This window comes from Camellia sinensis, chromosome 2 (assembly GCF_055761805.1).
Source record: "Camellia sinensis isolate YWXY chromosome 2, ASM5576180v1, whole genome shotgun sequence".
NCBI classification, from domain to species: Eukaryota; Viridiplantae; Streptophyta; class Magnoliopsida; order Ericales; family Theaceae; genus Camellia; species Camellia sinensis.
In genome coordinates, this window is record NC_138962.1 from 108,969,419 (window position 1) to 108,976,103 (window position 6,685).

Here is a 6,685-nt window from a genome sequence, read left to right on the forward strand (position 1 = left end):
CATTATAATAGTTTGATTTAATGATTGATTAATAGAGAGAGTCAGTTATTTTGTGGTTGAAAACCTCAAAAGTAAGATGTAAGTTCTCAAACCTAAAGGAGGAATCTATTATATTTAATAAATCTATAGTGGTGTATTTATAATTTATTATAAATTTAATCACTACAAAACGTAACAACTAAGTATCCATATTATCTCTAACCAAAATCATTAAATATTCATAATTATGGTGTATAATACACATTGTACAGAATGAGCCTACTCGTAGCTAATTTTATGAAATCAAAACCAATAAATAAGGTAATGACGTCACATTTATTATAAAGAAGAATTCGCCTAATTTTGAGGCGACACTGTCCAAACAAAGTTCATGTGTGTTTAAGGTTATCCATACTCAGTCAAACATTTTTTATTATTGGGCATTGCTATCTCTTGGCTATATTAATAATGGAGACAAAGAGGTCGGGATGTAATTGGTTCAGTATGGCTGATATTTAGGTGAAATTTTTCATCGAATCAATAACGTTGGTTTTATTATTTGAAATATTGATACAAACTGTTTCTCCTATCAAACTATACCAATTGAAATGGTTCAGAAGGGGTCCCTCCGTGGGAGATGCTTGTTGTGCTGAGTGATGTTAGATTGATGGCTACGAGCAGGTGACTGGTTTTTAAATGGTGTCCTAGAAATGGAAATAGGGCTGCCCGCTGAGTTGCTTCTGCATGTTTATGAAATACTTTATCCCCAAATTGGGTTGCCCAACCACCTATGGGACTTGTTAGGTGCTTATCTTTCAATTCTATGTAATTGTTATGCTGATTTTCTCAATCAAAAAAACACAAAAAAGGTTTAGTTCGGTACGGTATAATCAGTTGAGGACCTTTTAAATTTGAGCCACTTTTCAAAGCTATTGTATAGTTACTAATTTATGTAAAAACATTGAATAGTAACTATTTGTCCAACTTTAAACATATCAAATCCGTCCATTTAGTAAATACTTTCCAATTTCCAGATTAATAAAAATACAAACAAAATAATAATAATAATAAATACTAAGTGTCAAAGAATAATGAGTTTACTAACTTAAGTTATAGAGATGATAAAGTTAATTAATGAGGTTAATAAATTATTATATTATTAGATTATATATATATATATATATACATATTATAAATACAATATATGTTGAAGCAGTCAATTTCGGTTTAGTTCAGTATACAAGATGCTTGAACTGGTTCCTAACCAAAAATCGAAAAAAATTAAACTAAACACTACACAAATTGACCAATTCTTGTTTTAAAAAAAAGAGACCAAATATAGCCGATTTGGTCTTATTCAATCAATTTTTTTGATTTTTCTTACATCCGTAGTCGCCAGTGCAACCTTTTACCAGACAACATGCATAAGTTTCAAGTCTCATGGCCCTTAGTTTCTACCTTTATGTTAAAACTAGTAGGTGACTCGTGTGATGCACGAGAATTTATTTTTAAAATAAAAAATTGATTTTGAGTCCTAATATTTTATGTGTAGAAAATTTTAACAATTGAAAGTCAAATACAAAAAAATTTGCTAATGATTCGCTGTATTTGTGATTCAATGTAAAAGGCTCATAAAAATAATTTCTTTCAAAAAAAAAAAAAAGTGTCTTCTCAGACTAAAATCAAATCTTCATTAGTGTTAATCAAATTTATCAAAAGTTATTAATTCCACTTGTATCAAAATATTTTCTTCTGGAAAAAAATAAAAACAATGAAAAATTCTATAATATACAAATTATGACTTGGTATAACTCATGGTATATTATTTTAGTTATTAATCGAAAAGGTCTTTGCTAATTTCTTTTTCTTTTTTTTTGTTATACCTAAAGTGGTGCATTTGGGTCTTTAATTATACATCAAGTAGTGTTTGATTATGATCTATTATAATACGTTATATGACAATATTTATGTATTTTATTACACGAAAAAATTGCTTAAAGTGGGTTGACTCAAAGGTAAGATTTATGCTTAAAAGAATCATAAACAATGTACTCAAAGTAATTCACATTAATACATAAAAAATTACAAATTCAAATCTTAAATAGTGTCCTCAAAAGGAATAAGACATAAAATCTCTATAACCTTAATAATTTTAGTTCTCAAAGGAGTTCTAATTAATCATGTGACACATCATAATAACTGCAAATTTTTTATTCCAGCCAAATTTTTGCATATTTTTTCTGGCAGAGCTCATAAAGATGCATTATCAGTAATGCTATAAATTCAAAATTTTTGTTTAAAAATTATTCAAGAAACATCAATAGGTGTCTTAAATATACACAATCATTTTTTATGAATCATTATTCTTTAAAATAATACTTCACACTAATTATCATTTGACATTTACAATTTATCTTTTAAAAACTTAACAAAAAAAAGTATCGAGTTCCATTATTTTAATCAATCAATATTAAATTGGACGCTACACGTGTATGAATATCACTTCTAGAAATATGATATCTAATATAAAATCACAATAAAATTAACTTTAATTAATATAATGATATTTTATATTATGATGTGTGTTACAAAAGAATAATATTAATTTTAATTTAAAATAAAATTTAAATTTAAATTATTTATTTTAATAATCTTAGCATTATCGTTCTATAAAAATGTTATTTGAATATTTATTGTTAGGTTCTTATAATTGATAATCTCGTTTGACAAAATTTCTTTCAATTGTAATTTTATTCATTCTTTTTATTTCAGTGAGGCTATGAGTGTTTAGATGCGAATACAACCCAAATTGTGCCTATACAACGAAGTTTGTAACCTTGAGGTTTTCATGATTGCCACTTCGTTGACTATGTACGGGGATCGCCCCATAGTGGGTCCGGGGCAACGCCCAGCCAAGGTCAAGGGGCAGGACTCCTAAAGCGAAAAACAAAAATGCAGTCAAAGTTGTTTGACAGCTCAAGCAGTCATTTGTGCGCTCAAGCAAAGAAAAGAATCATCCAATACTTTTGCAAAGTGCTGAACTTTTGGGAATAAAGTTTTACCGCTCAAGCGGTGACAATTGCACTTGAGCGGTGAAATGTGTGTTTGAGTGGTCTTTGAGATTTAATTTATTATAAAGTACGCAATTTGATATTTTTAGGGTTAAAACCGTCCAGAATCTTGGATAGGTATTTTATATGAGTTTTCGTGGTGTAAAAAGTGATCGATTAATTAGCGAACTTCAAATTGCCAAACATCAAGGGTTGTCATTATTGTTTCGTTCACAAAAGAAAGAGTTGTTCTTCGATGAATTTTGAGGAACTTGAGCCTGAAGTTTTGGTGGATTTTAGAGTGGTTCATCGTCGTGGATTCGATATCAGTGTTATGGATCCAACGTTGGGCACGACAATTCCGAGGTGAAGTCGGTGGTGGAAGAGACATATCAGGGTCGGTTCAATTAGAGTATGGATTCGCTAGGTAATTAAGGGTACACCTGTGTAATTTCTTTTTATCATCTTAGTGTATTGTTTTTGTGGCTTTGGCCCGTGATTTTTTTTATCACAATTGGAGATACTCCAATTGTGATTTTTTCTACGTTAAATTGTTGTGTTGATTTGTCTTTGATTGTTTGATTGTGATTGTTATTTATTATTTAAAAATTGAAACATAATCACAAATCAATATCTCAGAAATTTTTAAATTCTTCACTTATATATAATAAATTTAGTTAAATTAATTGCTTATTTTGATAATTTCAGTTCCGTTGATGATTTTATATGATATATATTAAATTATAAGATAGTAAATTAAATACTCATTTTAATATTAAAAATAATAGTTAAATTAGAAAGAGAATTAGTAATATAAAACTAAAAGTGATTCTAATTATTTAATTTTAATTTTATTGTTATATTTATTTGGAAAAAAATATATATAGAAATAGAACTATACAAAATTTATCTAAAAGATTAAATATTAAGATGTTGTGTTTAGATTAAGAAGAAAATACATAAATTAATTATGTAGAGTAATGATTTTTTCTTTAATATTCTTTTTGAATTATTCATACATACAATAGTATATAAAATTTAAATTAAATATAAATGTTTTGTAATAAATAATTTAATGTTAAATAAAAAATTAAATATAAATTAATATTAAGACATCAACAAGATAGATAAAAAATAAAAACTATAAAGAAAATTAATTTGATATGTGCGATGCACATAATTAAGTGCATGTTGTCTTATTTATTTATTTATTTGTATATCAAGATAAAAAAAAATTCAAATATCATAATAATTAAATTATAATAATTTCTCAAATAGAGTCCATACAAAAGTGGTTATTATAATTGAAATTGAGATTGTATAGAACTTTATATGTAAATGGAAAAAGTATAACTTTTTTAAAAAAAAGTAAGCCTTTTGAATGTGCCACATAAAAAATAAAAATAAAAAACACTAATTATATATGTATATGTAGAGAGAGAGAGAGAGAGAGAGAGAGAGAGAGAGATTGGTGATAAATCTAATTTAGAGAGTATCTAAGGCGCAATAACTCTAGTGAATATTTTTTATTGGTGATCTGTCCCTCTTTTGTGAAATAGTTTGGTAATAAGTCCTTTTATTGGTTTTCGAGAATATTTTGTTTTCAATTTTACCCCTTATTGACTTTCATTGGCTATCTGTTCAAATTTATTTCTATTTGTTCAAAAAAAAAAATTCCTATCTATTGAAATTTCTATGTGTAAAAATTTTATTTTATTTTTTTGAAATTCTTGTCTTATCTTTTTTAATTTGTTAAAAATTTTCTTCTAATTTTTTTTTTTCTTTTGAAATTCAAACTTTTTTTATCTATTTAGTTCCCCCCCTCCTCCTTATCTATTGAAATTAATTGTTGTTCTAATTTTTATCTATACACATTTATCTGTCCAATTTTTATTTCTCTATCTGTTGAAACCAACACTCAAATATTACATAAATATACATAGATCCAAAACTTTTTTTTTTTTATTTGTTGCAATTAACAACAACAACAAAAGCAAAAACAAAGAAAAATAAGATAATCAACAACAACAACAACAAAAAATATTTTGAAATACCTTCATCAGACGAATTCCAACACAGATATGAGCGCAAACCTAAAAAAAACCTAAAAAACTGAAGAATTTAACACAGATCTGTTAAACTATGAGTTCAAACCTAAAAAATCTGAAGAATTTAACATAGATCTAGTAAACTATGAACTTAAACGTAAAAATAAAAAATAAAAAGCAAATTTAACATAGATCTGTTCAACAAAAAAAAAGAAGAAGATGAAATGCCTTCATTAGACGCAATTGGACTCAACTACTTCTTTGAACGATCGCCAAATCACTAATCTGAAAGCAAAATAATGGAGAATCAAAAATCGAAAGTAATAATAGATCAATAAGAAAATCATCATCTCGCCATTGTTAAACAAAAGCAAACCAATCAAAACAATTACTCAAGCCTTCAAATATATATATATATATATATACATGTAATCTCTTTCTCTCTATAGTACTGCAACGGACTATAATGAAGGGAATATAAGAGAATCTCGTACCTTCAGTGAGCACATACATGTATAAAACACAATCATCATGAGTATTCCCAACACAACTTACGTAAAGAGCAAATCTGTCATTCCGACATTGTCCATGGCACAGACGGTGATGGTTCTCTAGCAAAGGAGGCTTCACCAACGTAGAAGGTGTTTTTAGTCACTATTCGAACGTTTATTGCGTTTCTTCAATTTGTCGATCATCGTCACCATGGAGTCGATGTGCCAGCGAATTGCTGCTAAAGGTGGATGGAGATGGAAGGGGACATGAAGAGGAGAAGAGACAGAGAGAGAGGGCAGCGACGAAGGTAGAGGTAGTGATGGCGGCATTAACTAAAGCGACGGGTATCAGTGTCTTCGCCGTGTATGAAGCAGAGAATAGATAGGAGTGTGAGTGTTTAGGGTTTAGACAGTGTTGTATATGGTTTATATACAAAAAGGTATGTTGGTCATTTTACATATGCTTGTCCTTATGGGTAAAGAAAATCAATCCCTGGATCTTTAGACCAAAAAAAATCAAAATTAGATTTCTCAACTGAGTGCCCTTATATATGAGTAATTCTATTTACACACTATAGAAAATCCCAGTACACACTACTTATATCATTCAGGAACAAATTTCCAAACAAAAGTCAAATATTCAAATATAAATTTATAAACAAAAAATAATTATTTGGACATAAACAATTGAACAAAATATATATTTAAACAATTCATTTGTATTCATCAATTTATGTCCAAACATTTACCAATTGTTCAAAAATTTATATCCGAACAAAACAAATAGTGTGTACTAAGATTTCTCGCTTGAGCATGTTACTCCTCCCCTCCGACGAATCTCATCTCGTGTGTTTGCCACTCATCTACATCACAAATTTATCACTATCTCCATGTTGGTTTCTTTATACCAATTAAAAGTTACGTTTTGCTCAAACTCATGTTCAAGTAATAACATTGTGATATTCTCATGGCCTCTTCTGGCAACAGCGGCCAACCAGCCCCCGGCTGGAGTTCACCTTGGATTTGAAGTTCAAACCCTCCCTCCCTCAACCTTAAAGTCTCCAAACCCTACAGTTGCAACCCAAAGCCCTAGGGTACCACCACCCTTTGTGTGGTA